Source organism: Triturus cristatus, chromosome 7 (assembly GCF_964204655.1).
Source record: "Triturus cristatus chromosome 7, aTriCri1.1, whole genome shotgun sequence".
Classification (NCBI taxonomy): Eukaryota; Metazoa; Chordata; class Amphibia; order Caudata; family Salamandridae; genus Triturus; species Triturus cristatus.
The window spans coordinates 1,190,121,734-1,190,139,913 of record NC_140590.1 but is presented as its reverse complement, the minus strand read 5'-3'; the positions used below and the strand labels follow the sequence as shown (position 1 = coordinate 1,190,139,913).

The 18,180-nt window shown below is 41.4% G+C and overlaps 3 non-coding genes across 3 annotated transcripts; all 3 read left to right on the top strand.

Annotated features, from left to right (window-relative positions):
- The first annotated feature begins 107 nt into the window (after positions 1-107).
- On the top strand, positions 108-414 carry LOC146811482 (Nuclear RNase P). The gene has a single exon (XR_014967187.1).
- Positions 415-2,831: 2,417 nt separating this feature from the next.
- Positions 2,832-3,138, top strand: LOC146811481 (Nuclear RNase P). The gene has a single exon (XR_014967281.1).
- A 2,406-nt stretch (positions 3,139-5,544) lies between these two features.
- LOC146811480 (Nuclear RNase P) lies at positions 5,545-5,851 on the top strand. The gene has a single exon (XR_014967236.1).
- Positions 5,852-18,180: the final 12,329 nt, after the last annotated feature.

Here is an 18,180-nt window from a genome sequence, read left to right as displayed (position 1 = left end):
CTAGTGCTGCAAACAAGATGAATCAAAATCCCGTCATGTTCACCCTATGAGTGTGAGTAACTTGAAAACTAAGATATATATACTGCATTGATGAGTTTGAGCATTGGAGCAGAGGAAGCTCAACATAGAGGTCACTGGCTGAGTGCATTTGTTACTCCCTCACCTTAGGGAAGGTCTGAGACAAGAGCTAGTCACCTTCCTAGCAGGGATCTCCTGAGCAAGGAGAACAAGCAACCAGAAACCTGTGGCTGGCAGGTGCTGCAAAAGAGGTTGTGCTGTGGCATGTTTACTATTTCCAGACCAGCTGATGCTGCTCTCCTGGTATTGGAAGTGGCTTGTGGTTGGCTTGGCTGAGTACAATGGTTGAGATGAGACAATGTCTCATTACCCAATTCAGACTACTCTTCATCTGCTCATATTTTTCCTAAATTGAATATGCATCACACACTATACTGTAAGTGCTAAGAAAAAATTACTTGCAGTGCTTTGATTTCAGTACTTCTTTGTTGTCATCAAACAGAAACACAGAATTGATCTCATATAATAATTCCCTCAACAGTATCTTTTATTAGCATTTTCCAGGATATATTCCTCACCAAACTTCAGACAATTTTCCACTCACTTTATCAATGCACTGGACATTGATTGGGTATCCATCCTGTAACACACAGCATATAAGTCAATTTAAAACACTGTTAATGCAGAGATGAATCAAAGTACTACAGAACATATGTTTAGTGTGTCTGAAACATACTGTGTCAATCATAATAAAGTCTTTTTTTCAACTCTTCTTTCTGAGTTGCATTCAAAATATAGGGCACTTTTTCACAAAACTGAACATTTTGCAACAATTCAGACAATCGTCCTCCATTTTGTGACATTTGCTTATTGACCCTGTGCATTAACGCTACATAAGCTGTATTTTGTAAGTTTAAAACTTCTCTTCTTCCCTTTCTCCAAAAATTGCTTAATTTTGTTTTAATTGTCTGTTAGTATTTCAAACATATTTTTGGCATTTACCACAAAGTTCTTGATGTGAGTGACTATTCAGACAACAGTTTCCATCTCTATTAGGCATGAGACTCAAGATGTGTAGTATTTTCTCCAACTTTCAAAATGAGCTCCCCTTTATTTCATTCATAAGAATTGGTATAGCCGGTCAGCGACTAACTTCTGTAAAGACTCAGAACCGTACATAAGTAAATATCAGGCCAATCATCAAAGGACTCGGGAGACCGACAAGTCATTGACCAACAACAAGGTGTGGAAAAAGCTAAGACTGTGAGGGCATCAATGGCATAAAGCAACTTGATAAGGTGGGTATCGGATTAGCAATATATACAGTTTAGAATATGGAGCTAGAATGCAGCAATACCAGGCTTCAAATATCAAAGAGGTGGAAGATTTTACGAGGTAAGTAGAAGTCCTAAATGAGAAAGGATTCAGAATTTCTGTATTGTTATGTTCTACAGCATTTTTAATGCAAAATTCAAAGGAACAGATATTCACCTCAGAGCAGTATCCAAAGCACAATGGAAGGAGAGACCAATGCAGAAAACTGGCAAACGTCCAGGAGGAGAGTGACGAATGATAGTCCAAAAGAGAATCAAGAAGTTCTTCGTGAATAGCATATAAAGGAGGGATTTTACAAGCAGGTCAAAAAAATATAGGCATGGAGGGGCAGGAAAACCTCTAACTAAAGGCGTTTTGGTGGCATTAGGAATCATGAATATAAATATAAGCAAAGTTAAAATTTTGGTTGCATTAATTGGAGCTGGAATACAGTAGAAAATGAAAGAGAGCAAGTGGTGATTCTACTGAGTCTAACGATATGCGATTAATTGAGAATAGAATGTCTGAAACCGGGCAGCATTTCTACTGAGTCTTAATGTGTGGGGTGCAGATGGAAAGGCATAGTATTTAGAGAAGAAGAAGTATTGGGAAGCCAAACAGATCTCCGGATGAACCTTACATTAAGGCGTCCAGGACAGAGCTGAAGTGCACTTTTATTGAATGGTCACTGCTCATGCATGTGGAATTCTTATGACAGTTTACAGTGCTGTGCAGGTCAGGTAAATGGACATCTGCCTGCTTGTCTACTTCTGAGTCTTCCACGATTTAGCCTGAGCAGAAGTTATTGCTACAGTGATGCCACACTCCCACTCTAGTCAATAAAAATACTGAGGTTATGACCCCCTGAAGAACACAAGGGCACGTGGTGCAGATCACAATGTACCAAGGACGTGACATATATGGTAAATAGGCAACAAGATTTAGCCTGGCTGCCATCCCCATGGTTTTCATAAATTCAAAAATATAGCTGGTAATTTCCTTAAAGTAAACAGAAAATCAGAGAAATGACAGCAAGCAGTTTCACAACTGCTAACAAATTTTAAGAAATCATCTAAGTCCCTTTTAAATATACTATCAAATAGTAGACATACTTCAATTGAAGTTACTCTGATCTGGCTCTTCTTTTAATAAGCGTCAAAAATCATCAAGAATTTATCTTAAGAGATATTGCCTGAAGCTTGAATACTAACCACTGCCTATTCATTAGCATCAAATGTGCACAGTCTTCAGATTTGCATGTAAATGAGGCTGAATGTGAATGATGCAATATGCAAATGAGCATTGATCCTTGTATGAGATAGACAAAATGTTGTGATCAAAGTGTTTGCTTTTGGTGCAATTTTGCATCTTGTTTTCATGCCTGCAGTGACACTAGTGCTGCAAACAAGATGAATCAAAATCCCGTCATGTTCACCCTATGAGTGTGAGTAACTTGAAAACTAAGATATATATACTGCATTGATGAGTTTGAGCATTGGAGCAGAGGAAGATCAACATAGAGGTCACTGGCTGAGTGCATTTGTTAGTCGCTCACCTTAGGAAAGGTCTGAGACAAGAGCTAGTCACTTCCCTAAGAGGGATCTCCTGAGCAAGGAGAACAAGCAACCAGAAACCTGTGGCTGGCAGGTGTTGCAAAAGTCGTTGTGCTGTGGCATGTCTACTATTTCCAGACCAGCTGATGCTGCTCTCCTGGTATTGGAAGTGGCTTGTGGTTGGCTTGGCTGAGTACAATGGTTGAGATGAGACAATGTCTCATTACCCAATTCAGACTACTCTTCATCTGCTCATATTTTTCCTAAATTGAATATGCATCACACACTATACTGTAAGTGCTAAGAAAAAATTACTTGCAGTGCTTTGATTTCAGTACTTCTTTGTTGTCATCAAACAGAAACACAGAATAGATCTCATATAACAATTCCCTCAACAGCATCTTTTATTAGCATTTTCCAGGATATATTCCTCACCAAACTTCAGACAATTTTCCACTCACTTTATCAATGCACTGGACATCGATTGGGTATCCATCCTGTAACACACAGCATATAAGTCAATTTAAAACACTGTTAATGCAGAGATGAATCAAAATACTACAGAACATATGTTTAGTGTGTCTGAAACGTACTGTGTCAATCATAATAAAGTCTTTTTTTCAACTCTTCTTTCTGAGTTGCATCCAAAATATAGCGCACTTTTTCACAAAACTGAACATTTTGCAACAATTCAGACGATCGTCCTCCATTTTGTGACATTTGCTTATTGACCCTGTGCATTAACGCTACATAAGCTGTATTTTGTAAGTTTAAAACTTCTCTTCTTCCCTTTCTCCAAAAATTGCTTAATTTTGTTTTAATTGTCTGTTAGTATTTCAAAATTTTTTTGGGCATTTACCACAAAATTCTTGATGTCAGTGACTATTCAGACAACAGTTTCCATCTCTATTAGGCATGAGACTCAAGATGTGTAGTATTTTCTCCAACTTTCAAAATGAGCTCCCCTTTATTTCATTCATAAGATTTGGTATAGCCGGTCAGCGACTAACTTCTGTAAAGACTCAGAACCTTACATAAGTAAATATCAGGCCAATCATCAAAGGACTCGGGAGACCGACAAGTCATTGACCAACAACAAGGTGTGAAAAAAGCTAAGACTGTGAGGGCATCAATGGCATAAAGCAACTTGATAAGGTGGGTATCGGATTCGCAATATATACAGTTTAGAATATGGAGCAATACCAGGCTTCAAATATCAAAGAGGTGGAAGATTTTACGAGGTAAGTAGAAGTCCTAAATGAGAAAGGATTCAGAATTTCTGTATTGGTATGTTCTACAGCATTTTTAATGCAAAATTCAAAGGAACAGATATTCACCTCAGAGCAGTGTCCAAAGCACAATGGAAGGAGAGACCAATGCAGAAAACTGGCAAACGTCCAGGAGGAGAGTGATGAATGATAGTCCAAAAGAGAATCAAGAAGTTCTTCGTGAATAGCATATAAAGGAGGGATTTTACAAGCAGGTCAAAAAAATATAGGCATGGAGGGGCAGGAAAACCTCTAACTAAAAGCGTTTTGGTGGCATTAGGAATCATGAATATAAATATAAGCAAAGTTAAAATTTTGGTTGCATTAATTGGAGCTGGAATACAGTAAAAAATGAAAGAGAGCAAGTGGTGATTCTACTGAGTCTAACGATATGCGATTAATTGAGAATAGAATGTCTGAAACCGGGCAGCATTTTTACTGAGTCTTAATGTGTGGGGTGCAGATGGAAAGGCATAGTATTTAGAGAAGAAGAAGTATTGGGAAGCCAAACAGATCTCCGGATGAACCTTACATTAAGGCGTCCAGGACAGAGCTGAAGTGCACTTTTATTGAATGGTCACTGCTCATGCATGTGGAATTCTTATGACAGTTTACAGTGCTGTGGAGGTCAGGTAAATGGCCATCTGCCTGCTTGTCTACTTCTGAGTCTTCCACGATTTAGCCTGAGCAGAAGTTATTGCTACACTGATGCCACACTCCCACTCTAGTCAATAAAAATACTGAGGTTATGACCCCCTGAAGAACACAAGGGCACGTGGTGCAGATCACAATGTACCAAGGACGTGACATATATGGTAAATAGGCAACAAGATTTAGCCTGGCTGCCATCCCCATGGTTTTCATAAATTCAAAAATATAGCTGGTAATTTCCTTAAAGTAAACAGAAAATCAGAGAAATGACAGCAAGCAGTTTCACAACTGCTAACAAATTTTAAGAAATCATCTAAGTCCCTTTCAAATATACTATCAAATAGTAGACATACTTCAATTGAAGTTACTCTGATCTGGCTCTTCTTTTAATAAGCGTCAAAAATCATCAAGAATTTATCTTAAGAGATATTGCCTGAAGCTTGAATACTAACCACTGCCTATTCATTAGCATCAAATGTGCACAGTCTTCAGATTTGCATGTAAATGAGGCTGAATGTGAATGATGCAATATGCAAATGAGCATTGATCCTTGTATGAGATAGACAAAATGTTGTGATCAAAGTGTTTGCTTTTGGTGCAATTTTGCATCTTGTTTTTATGCCTGCAGTGAGACTAGTGCTGCAAACAAGATGAATCAAAATCCCGTCATGTTCACCCTATGAGTGTGAGTAACTTGAAAACTAAGATATATATACTGCATTGATGAGTTTGAGCATTGGAGCAGAGGAAGCTCAACATAGAGGTCACTGGCTGAGTGCATTTGTTACTCTCTCACCTTAGGAAAGGTCTGAGACAAGAGCTAGTCACCTCCCTAGCAGGGATCTCCTGAGCAAGGAGAATAAGCAACCAGAAACCTGTGGCTGGCAGGTGCTGCAAAAGAGGTTGTGTTGTGGCATGTCTACTATTTCCAGACCAGCTGATGCTGCTCTCCTGGTATTGGAAGTGGCTTGTGGTTGGCTTGGCTGAGTACAATGGTTGAGATGAGAAAATGTCTCATTACCCAATTCAGACTACTCTTCATCTGCTCATATTTTTCCTAAATTGAATATGCATCACACACTATACTGTAAGTGCTAAGAAAAAATTACTTGCAGTGCTTTGATTTCAGTACTTCTTTGTTGTCATCAAACAGAAACACAGAATAGATCTCATATAATAATTCCCTCAACAGCATCTTTTATTAGCATTTTCCAGGATATATTCCTCACCAAACTTCAGACAATTTTCCACTCACTTTATCAATGCACTGGACATTGATTGGGTATCCATCCTGTAACACACAGCATATAAGTCAATTTAAAACACTGTTAATGCAGAGATGAATCAAAATACTACAGAACATATGTTTAGTGTGTCTGAAACGTACTGTGTCAATCATAATAAAGTCTTTTTTTCAACTCTTCTTTCTGAGTTGCATCCAAAATATAGCGCACTTTTTCACAAAACTGAACATTTTGCAACAATTCAGACGATCGTCCTCCATTTTGTGACATTTGCTTATTGACCCTGTGCATTAACGCTACATAAGCTGTATTTTGTAAGTTTAAAACTTCTCTTCTTCCCTTTCTCCAAAAATTGCTTAATTTTGTTTTAATTGTCTGTTAGTATTTCAAACATATTTTTGGCATTTACCACAAAATTCTTGATGTCAGTGACTATTCAGACAACAGTTTCCATCTCTATTAGGCATGAGACTCAAGATGTGTAGTATTTTCTCCAACTTTCAAAATGAGCTCCCCTTTATTTCATTCATAAGATTTGGTATAGCCGGTCAGCGACTAACTTCTGTAAAGACTCAGAACCTTACATAAGTAAATATCAGGCCAATCATCAAAGGACTCGGGAGACCGACAAGTCATTGACCAACAACAAGGTGTGAAAAAAGCTAAGACTGTGAGGGCATCAATGGCATAAAGCAACTTGATAAGGTGGGTATCGGATTCGCAATATATACAGTTTAGAATATGGAGTTAGGATGCAGCAATACCAGGCTTCAAATATCAAAGAGGTGGAAGATTTTACGAGGTAAGTAGAAGTCCTAAATGAGAAAGGATTCAGAATTTCTGTATTGTTATGTTCTACAGCATTTTTAATGCAAAATTCAAAGGAACAGATATTCACCTCAGAGCAGTGTCCAAAGCACAATGGAAGGAGAGACCAATGCAGAAAACTGGCAAACGTCCAGGAGGAGAGTGACGAATGATAGTCCAAAAGAGAATCAAGAAGTTCTTCGTGAATAGCATATAAAGGAGGGATTTTACAAGCAGGTCAAAAAAATATAGGCATGGAGGGGCAGGAAAACCTCTAACTAAAAGCGTTTTGGTGGCATTAGGAATCATGAATATAAATATAAGCAAAGTTAAAATTTTGGTTGCATTAATTGGAGCTGGAATACAGTAAAAAATGAAAGAGAGCAAGTGGTGATTCTACTGAGTCTAATGTGGTAAATAAAATCTGACTCATTACCAATCTGAATTTCGTACGAGAACTTTAACAAATAGCTCAGAATAATAAGAGGCAGAATCCGTGGTATAAGAGGTTTCTGAATGGGCTTTATTCCAAAATGGCCGACTCGAGTGGCGGACTTCAGGTTCCGTCACCAAGAAAGTTCAGGAAGTGAAGTACGATTCTTTATTATTAGACATACATTTTTATAGTTATTACATTATAATGAAACGAATGTAGGAGGCGTAACATTTGATAAGAAAAGTGACATAAACGAAACTAAGCGTAATAAGGAGTAAAAAGAAACATAATTGGTTAAAGTTATCAAATATAGGTGGTTCTATAAGATAATACTTGACATAGATGCGCGCGCAGCAGCATGACGTGTAATTGACGTGTAACTAGGGGGTGAAGGGGGCTTGACATTAACTCTACGTGTGGAGACGAAAAGTCTGGGGGGTCAAGTCAACCTAATCCCAAATCATATCTAACATCCTATGTTTAAGGAACTATGTTATCCACAAGGAAGGACTGAAGGACTTCGAACATAATCTATTCTATACTGACTGTGTGCGTGCACAAACGTCTAAGTGTCTATGTGAAATGCAAGAGGCAGAAAACTTTCCATGGCAACTGGGCTATGAATTACTTGCAGGAGGACAGCCCTTTGCACGGGAGCTAAAGGAAATGTTTACCTAAATCACTAGACAGGAATGCATCGGCTGAAGAGCAAAGTAGATAATTCGAAGGTGAAATACAGCTTCTTGGCAGACAGGCTAAACTGGCCGAGGCAGGCACCGTTAGCTGCACAAGAAATAGGACAAAGTTCATGGATGCAGCTGCGAGCTCAAGCTGACGCTTGTCAGAGACAGAGAGCAGGGAAAGGCTTCGAGGACAGAATCGGGCCTACTTCGCCTGAACTGTGAAAATGGAGTAGCTAAGCCATATAAAGTCGGTGGCCTTTCCTATTTAGGAATTAACTATCCGGCCCATTGATGGCGGATCTGACAGAGAACATGTTGACGGTGGACGCACATGTATTTGCGTCTTCAAAACTGGAACTGGAGAGAACATACATGTACTTGTAACATGCATATAGAACCGTTGGGGTCCAAGATAGGGGACATAACTGACCAGGGAAATCCACTTTTCCACATTCCCTCCTTGTCCCCTTACTTGCCCGTCAAGAAACATCAATCTTCATTAATCCATCGATTTGCTCATCGAGCATCATTTCTTCTTCTTTCTTCTTCCGGGATCTTGAGCGAAAACCTTGATGTGGAATACACGATGTGGCACACAGACCACAAATCGCTGGTCCACATTGCAGACATAAGCAGCAACTGAATAGTATAAGAAGGCCAATACCTAGGAAGGATAGAACTCTCCATCCCCAGGCTGATATCAGACTCCAAAACCACCCGGACCAAGTCCAAGTGCCTGGGTCTTCGTGTATCTGGCTCACAATCTTATGAAGGCGTGTTATAGCTTTATATACAGATGGCGAATTTTCTGGTATGAATACGCAGCAGCTGGATCCGATGACCCTACAAGCTCCGCCCCTATCGGCCAAGATGACGTCAAGGACAAGCCGATTTTGGAGGACAACGATCCTCATCACTGATTGTTCCTCTGTCAGATTGCCTAGGGCCGCTATAGTTTCATTCACTACAGCTTCAAGGGTCTTGGTTAGTCTACGTATCAGCTTACTATTAGAAATTGTACCTATATATGGGAAAATACCTTTATTGAAATCTACATACTTGTCCCATGCTGTCTCAGTATAATCAACAACTGGGAGATCTCTTCGCTCTCTATTGTGTGCTAAACGAGTATTTCGATAATAATCAGGAGGAGCTAAGAAAACAGGTGGCAAAAGAAATGCAATGTAACAGGTACCATCCCAATCTAGAGGTAGACGCATGTATGCCGTCTGACCACATATAAAGTAGGAATGGCGGGAAGCTCTAAATGTAGATTTTCCTTCATCACTATATTCTACTGTAGTAACACATTTGCTATGGCCCATAGGTATGGAACCAACTTTTCTTACACATAATTCACCTTTAACTGGGAATACTGACATGGTGGGCAAAATTAACTCAACTTCGGATTTGACATTCAGAATCATGAGATTAGGTGTAAAATTACCTAAGCGATATACTTCATTTTCTAGATCAGTACCTGTTCTACTAGGGTGACCCTCCTTGTCAGGGTGACAGACCTTGTATAACACTATATTCAGATTTCCCCATATCCAATGGTGTTGGTAAACTGCTGTGTTTGAATCTATAGAATTCAATAAACTAAACCATGCTCCACAGGTGCCATTATATGTGAATGGATGTGGAAAGAAAGGCAGAACTCCTTTGTTATTCTGATAGGGAGGGAGTCGACCACACACCCAACAATTAGTGGCATTACTAGTCTGGTGAGAATGATGTAACATACTAATGAAAGTGTTATTACGCAGCGCAAGTCTGTAGGACAACTCATGTGGGGGTAGGTCACTAAAAGAATGTTCATCGGTTATATTAATAGCACGTCTAGAAACAGGATAATACATATGCAATAATATACTTGCAGTAACTATTATAAAACTTAAGAAAAACAAAATTAATAAAGTCACAATACAGTGGCTACGCAGTAATTTACAGTATGTATGTCTTTTCATTATTATTCTGGACTCTTCATGATTCAGACCTAAAGGAGTCATGTCAGGACAGATTCAACCGCTTCACCTTGGAGAGGACTTAAACAATCAAATCGTCCGACAGTGTAGGCCTGGGCCTAAGTTTTTGTTTATAAAGTTCGGAGCTACTGGCCTCAGCCAAAGGTAGCTTTGAGTCAATGGAGTCAATGGGAGAAGATGCACGGGAAGCATTGTTCATATCAGGAGGAAGTCCATGAAATTTCTTAATATGGCTGGAATGGAGCCAGCCCTTCCTCCCTTCGATCTTCACGGCTGTTCTTGTTGTCAACAGGACCTGTCTAGGCAACTTCCACCTGGGCTCCAGTTGGCTTTTCCTATCGAAATTCCGAACGAGGACGAAATCCCCGGGAACCACGTCATGGGGTTTCACCTCAGTGTTGTCAGGAAAAGCTGCGACCACCTGTGAACGAGAAGATTGTAGTGCAGACATCAAGGAAGCCAGGTAATCCGTCAGCATATTACAATCAACATCAGTTATTTTACGCGGTATAGGCGTCCCCCACATATTCGGTGGTCTGCCAAAGATCACCTCATACGGGGATAGCCCTGTTCGAGAGTGTGGTACCATTCTCATGTAAAACAGTGCAACTGGTAAGGCTACTATCCAGTCAACACCTTTTTCCTGACATATTTTTGACAATCTGATTTTCAAAAGTTGATTATGTCGTTCCACGAGACCTGCTGCCTCGGGGTGTCGGACGCAGTGGAACTTCCACTGATATCCCAGCAGAAGTGAAACATGTTTCATTAATTCAGATGAGAAGGGTTGGCCGTTATCTGAATATACCACACGTGGTAATCCATACCGTGGGAAGAATTCTCGAACTAGCTGTTTGGCAGTAGTCGGGGCAGTGTAATCTGATACAGGGTACGCCTCTGTCCAACGAGAGAGAGCGCAGACAACTACGAGAACATATTTGAATCCTCGACAACGTTCCATCTGAATATAATCCATTTGGAGTACTTCAAAAGGATGATCAGGAGGCTGAAATCCACCCTGCTCTACGGGGACACTCTTTCCTGGATTAAACTGACAACATATCATACAGGTACGAACTTTTTGTTTAGCAGCTGCTCGCAAATGTTTGTTAAACCAAATGTGCTGAATGCTGTCTAACATAGCCTTCTCTCCTAAATGTGCGGGACTGTGAACTGTAGCTATAATAACTTGAACCATGGAATCAGGGAGAAACCACACGGATTTCTCTTTCGTCATCCATCCTTGATCTGTCTGGATCCCTTCTAGTTCAGTCCACTTCTTTATTTCTTCTGCTGTGGCATGTGTCTGTATGTCAATTACATCAAGTGTGGGATCCTTAATTGTCATACACTGTGTCGGGGTCTGAACTATTGGCTTTGTCATGTCGGATGTATGAGTCTGAGCAGTCTGTTTGGCTGTTCTGTCAGCTAAATCATTGCCTTGAGAAATGATATCAGTAACCTTCGTGTGTGCTTTGCATTTCATAATCGATATTGCAGTCGGTAAATGAATCGCATCTAACAGAGCATGAATGAGGGACCCGTGTTGAATATGGGTTCCATGAGAAGTTAAATAACCCCTCTCCCGCCAAAGCACTCCGAAGTCATGTACGACTCCAAATGCATAACGTGAATCAGTATATATGTTGACTTTCTTGTCCGTGGCTTGAATACAGGCTTGTGTTAGAGCAACAAGTTCTGCTGCTTGAGCTGACAGAGTATCTATACAGTTTGTTTCAATAACTTCAGTGTCTGTGGTGACTGCGTATGCGGCAACTAAATTTCCTGTACTTGTCCTCATACACGAACCATCTACATATAACGTCAGGTCTGGATCTAACAATGGAACATCTGTTAAGTCTTGTCTGGGTTTTGTCTTTATTTCAATAACTTCAATACAATCATGAGCTAGTGGGTCGGTTCCAATTACTGGCAAAAGTGTAGCAGGATTCAGTGTATTACAACGTCTGATTTCTATGTGTGGTTGAAACAATGTCAGTTCGTAGCCAGTAAGTCTTGCTATGGTCAAGTGTTGTGTTTGCGTTCGGTTCACAAGAACCTCTACTGCATGTGGTACTTGTACTGTCAATGGATGTCCTAACACTATGGCATCGCTTTGTCTGATTGCTAAAGCTGTCGCTGCTACTGATTTCAGACACGCAGGCAAAGCCTGAGCTACGGGGTCTAATGTACTGGAAAAATAAGCACATGGCTTACATGCTCCTGCTTGTTCCTGAGTGAGTACTGACAAGGCAGTACCTGCACGTTCTGTAACAAAGAGTGTAAAATGTTTACTGTAACATGGTGTCGCTAAAACAGGTGCTTGACATAGAGCTTTCTTTAAGCTCTCAAAAGCTAGTGTGTGTTCCTGAGTCCAAGGGAGGACAGTCGATGTGGCTGCCTCCTGTGTTGTCAACTGAATGAGTGGCTTCGCTAGAAATGCATATTGGGGAATCCACTGTCTACAGTATGAAGTGAGGCCTATGAAAGCCCGCACTTCCTTTTGCGTCTGCGGTATTGGCATGTTTGCAATTAACTGAATGCGGTCAGGTGTAAGCTGCCTTCCCTCCTTGGACAGCGAGTGACCAAGATAAATAACTCGCTGAACACAGAATTGCAGCTTAGAAGGGGACACCTTGTGTCCTTTGTCTGCTAGAAAATGTAAGACTGTCAATGAGGCTTTTTCACATTCGGGTTCGCTTCGCGCGGTGATCAACAGATCATCGACGTATTGAAGCAATGCAGTGTTAACTGGCATGTGTATACTGTCAAGTTCTCGTTTCAGTGCTTGGCTATAGATGCTGGGGCTTTCTGTGAAACCTTGGGGAGCGCGGGTGAATTTAAAGCTTCGTCCACTTAAGCTAAATCCGAATAGGTATTGGCTCTCCGGATCTATTGGGACGCTGAAAAAGGCATTCTTGAGATCAATTACGGTAAAGAATGTAGCTTGAGAATCAATGGCTGTCAGTAATGATGAGATATCGGGGACCACGGGGAATTGTGGCACAATGCATTTGTTTAATTCACGCAAATCAATCACTAATCGATATACTGGTGGGGCCATAGGATCAGTTCGTTTAAGAATCGGAATTATCGGTGAATTACACACATTGGAGTTGGTTTCTACAACCACTCCTTGCGCAACTAGCTCGTCAATGATTTTCAGTAAAGCCACTACAGCATCTGGTGGTAACTTGTATTGTCGCATTCGTGGTAGTACCACTCCTGCCTTCAGTGTGACTCGGTATGGTGTAATGTTCATGCAGCCAACATCAGTAGGGCCTTGTGCCCATAGATGCGCTGGTAAGTTCTGTAGTCGGGGATCCATGTCTCTGGATACATAGTGACCTTTAAAATCACGTAAAAACAATCTTACTCCTTCCGGAGAACAACAAATAATAGCCCCTAGAGCTTTCAATGTCTTTATACCTAACAAATTTTCTGGACATGATTTGGTAAGCAATAAGTCGGTAGTTCGTGTCAAGGGACCTATCGTAAGTGGAAGTGGCTGTGTTACTTCATTAACAATAGGCTTTCCGGAAAAACCAAGGGAAACATTTTTAGAGCCTGAGAGGGGTGCCCCTGGAACTTCACTACTTTTTATTGTTGTTCGACTTGCCCCTGTATCGAGTAAAAATTTTCTATCATGACCTAATAATTCACTATGGACATAAGGTCCTTCTTGATCTACTGGAATCTCGATAAGGGGTAAGTCAACTTCCCTCTCTAGGCTGCTTCATGCATAACGTTGATACTCAGGGTATTCATACTGTGCGGTCTGATACAGTTGTCGTGATGTTACTTGTGTGGCAACCGCAGGCAATGGTGGTGCAGCTGGCACAAATTGTATAGGCTGTTGTGCGGCTGGCATAGACTGTTGCTGACCTGGCATGGACTGTCCATGCTGCATAGTTCCTTGTTCACTCTGATCTTGTCTAACTAATCGTGGTCTCTCTTTTGCAATACCTGAGGCTATATTACGCTTCAAGACTTGACAATCGTGTACATAATGGCCTGGCTGTTTACAGTAATTGCAGGTTCCTTTTACCGGAACTGCAGAATCTCCAGAATGTGTCGCACCCTTTTTGTGACCATCCGCTGGTACTGTCTGAGAAACTAGCATTTTCATTTTAGTATCCTTCATGCGTCTATGCTCGTGTTCTTGTTCATCCCTAATTCTATTGTGATGATACTGTAACATTTGTAGCATTTGTGACGGAGTGTTACTTTGCCAGGTACTCTCGAATTTCAATATTCTATTTTTCACTCCAGGTAATGCATTTTCCACCAATTTTGTCACAAACAAATGTGGATATGAATCACTGCTTGCTTTTATACCACTGTTTATACCAAAACATTTTTCAAATCGGGCATAATAATCACTTGTGTCTTCATCTTGCTTTTGTTTACAGGCTGAGATTGCACCCCAATCTTCCTTTTTCGTTGCTAGTAAACGTGGCAGTACCTGTACTAGTAAACCTGGTAACAGTTTAACCTTATCCCCGAGCCCGGAACCTGGAGCTCGAGCCTTTTCCTCCTCCGCTAATACTGTCCACTCTATCTTTTGGTCTCCCACTTCCCACTCTTTTTCTTTCAGTTTTTCATAAATGCCAGCAGGTAAGAGCACCTTCAGTATTGTCATAATATCAGGAAAGGTGTACTCTCCCATCAGTAACATGTCTTTAATTTCTCGGTGGAAACCCGCTGGGTCTTTGTCATGACTGGGCACTACTTTCTTCATTTCTAATAATTCCATTTTTGATATGGGTGTATAAACAAATACACGATGAAACTCATCATCATCGCCCTTTATCGGGTGCACCTCTCGTAAGGGATTCTGTCTATCCATGTAGTACGGTGTTCCTTCTTTGCTGGGGATCGAGAAAGGATCTGCATTTACTAAAAGAATGTACTGTTTACGTGACATTAATATTTCTTTAATTAACTTGTTACTAGATCCTCTCCATCTGTTCGTGAGAAGTTCGGTTAACATATCAGGCAAGGGACCAGGATCAGCATGTTGGCTCTTATATTGTATAAGAAGTTGCTGGATCATATAAATCCCAGCTAAACATTGTTCGTCTGGACTGAGGTTCAAAAACGCGTGTGCGACTGTTACATCACCATATTTACCGGGACTGTCCATCCAATGAACAGCTGCCCTCGCTAATTCTTGTTCGTCCATAGAATCGAGGAGGTGGTAACCCCTTCGTTCTCGGAGTATTTTATCTGCGGCTTGAAACAAACGCTCGGGAGATTTCATATTTATTATAGTTGGACGTGTAGAGTGTATCGGATCAGAAAAACCTCCGGTATTATTGCAGGACCTTCCCCTGCCCACATAGGCTATGGTGTCTACCTGTCTTCCTGAATCTCCTGATTCCGACTCTTCATCCTGCTCGAACTCGTCTGTTTCCAGTCTCTCTGCATGCATGCGTTCTACTTCTTTCCTAATTTTTCGGCACATGACTACTATACTTCCCTGTTTATTGTGTTTTCCATCGGATATATTTTGACTCCATTTAGTAAGAGTTTGCATTACTTCCGGGTCTACCCCCGGTCGGTCTTGATTTCTGATCACACAATTTATAAGAAAACGTAACAATTCTCCCTGTACCTCGACTTTCTGATATTCCATAGCTCTGTTAATACATTCGGGATCTTTCCCTGTTTGGACAAAATGATATATGTTGTCTAGGTGCGCGGCCATTCCTGGCAGCCTTCCTAAAAATAACGCAGCTCGTCTAATACGTAACGAAGTTATAATCATTTCATCCTCTCTACCAGGCACCGGATCATATCTACAATCCACCATAAGCTCCTGAAGCGTACGGTTATTTATAAGTTTGGGCGTACGTGCATGTGCTGATTCCTGGAAAGAAAATTTACTCCCTCTGGGTGGCGTAAAAGGAAGGCTAGTAGCACCTCCAGTAGCCCCCTCTGAGGTGTCGAACGTGAAAGGATTCGTTGAACGTGCTACAGCCACTACAGGTGTAGACACGGCTGTAGAAACAGTTACGGGGACAGACGCGGAAGCAGATGTGCTTGCCGGAGCTTGTGTCGTGACTTGTGTCGGAGCTTGCGGTGGTACCGGGACAAGAACTTGATCTTGACGTTGAACCCCCCCAGCAGCCGGTCTGTGCGGTGCGGGGTTAGCATATTCGGGAACTGTATCATCTAAATATGAGGAAAGAAAAATATCTTCTGCCGTTCTAGGATGTCCTTTAGGATGTACCTTTATTGGAAACAATGGGGTTGGCAAGTCTTTAGGTATGGCCGTAGTGGCTTGAGGCAAACCCTCGGCCAGAAGGGGATACATCCCTTTCATAAGGGCATTTCTTTGTCTCTCTGTTTGTTCTGCTTGTACTCGTGTACCTTCTTCAATCAACTGCTTCTCTCGGACCTTATTTGCACTTTCTTTACTTCTCTCTTCCTGTCTTAGCGCCTTTTCGGTGCGCCTATGCGACTCTTTACGCCATAATTCAATAGCGTCTTTCTGTGACTGTCTAGCTTTCCTCTTCCACAACTCTTCTTCTACTTTCATGATACAGTCTGCATCCCAGGTCCCAGCTACGGGCCATCTCTGATTCTCTGGTAACTCTTTGGTGTAGTCCACCCATAGATCTAGAAATAATATGGCATCTAAGCCATGTTTATGGTACATGAAATGCCCTGGAGTGTCCCTAGGAGGAATAGGGACTGCCTCTTCAAGCACCCCTTTTCGAGTAGTAATTTGTCTTAACTTTGAAAAGAGCGGCATATTGACAACAGCTGATCTGGTACTTACTCTTGAACGGAACTGATCTGATACTTAATCTTGAACACACTTAGGACAAAAACACAATAATGAGCAAAGCACAGTAAAACAATCATCCATACCACAATATGCAGGACATTTAGCACGTTAAAAATAAAACACTAAACATTTTAAAAATGACCAACAATGATGACAGTCTGCATGACTAATCACCAAGCACTTCGGAATACTTGATATACGGCTAAACCGTACATATACACTGCTAAACAGTGCAGACCGGATTTGTGTACCCAAATCCGTCTTGACCGGCACAACCTATGTGCACGTCAACACGCCTCCCCGGCGATGGTACTCACCGAGTAGCTCACAACGAAAGGCCTCGGAGACTGGACTCGATTTCGGACATCGGACTCTCTGGACATCGGGACTTCGGAAGACCTGGTGGGCCTCTGTATACCTCGGATCTTGCTCTCTCAGCTAGGCTCTGGTCGGGATACTTTGCGCTTCTCACCGCCTCGTCTGGGTTGATCGCAGTCTCAGTCGCCCCCGCTTGACCGGAGGGAGCTACAGGAAATCCTGCTGGTACGCGTTATGGTCCGTCCAGCTGTGGCAGGAGACCGGGCCTGCAACGCACCGCCGGCGCGTGAGATGAGAAAGTGTCCCTGTTCGGGCGCCATTATGTGGTAAATAAAATCTGACTCATTACCAATCTGAATTTCGTACGAGAACTTTAACAAATAGCTCAGAATAATAAGAGGCAGAATCCGTGGTATAAGAGGTTTCTGAATGGGCTTTATTCCAAAATGGCCGACTCGAGTGGCGGACTTCAGGTTCCGTCACCAAGAAAGTTCAGGAAGTGAAGTACGATTCTTTATTATTAGACATACATTTTTATAGTTATTACATTATAATGAAACGAATGTAGGAGGCGTAACATTTGATAAGAAAAGTGACATAAACGAAACTAAGCGTAATAAGGAGTAAAAAGAAACATAATTGGTTAAAGTTATCAAATATAGGTGGTTCTATAAGATAATACTTGACATAGATGCGCGCGCAGCAGCATGACGTGTAATTGACGTGTAACTAGGGGGTGAAGGGGGCTTGACATTAACTCTACGTGTGGAGACGAAAAGTCTGGGGGGTCAAGTCAACCTAATCCCAAATCATATCTAACATCCTATGTTTAAGGAACTATGTTATCCACAAGGAAGGACTGAAGGACTTCGAACATAATCTATTCTATACTGACTGTGTGCGTGCACAAACGTCTAAGTGTCTATGTGAAATGCAAGAGGCAGAAAACTTTCCATGGCAACTGGGCTATGAATTACTTGCAGGAGGACAGCCCTTTGCACGGGAGCTAAAGGAAATGTTTACCTAAATCACTAGACAGGAATGCATCGGCTGAAGAGCAAAGTAGATAATTCGAAGGTGAAATACAGCTTCTTGGCAGACAGG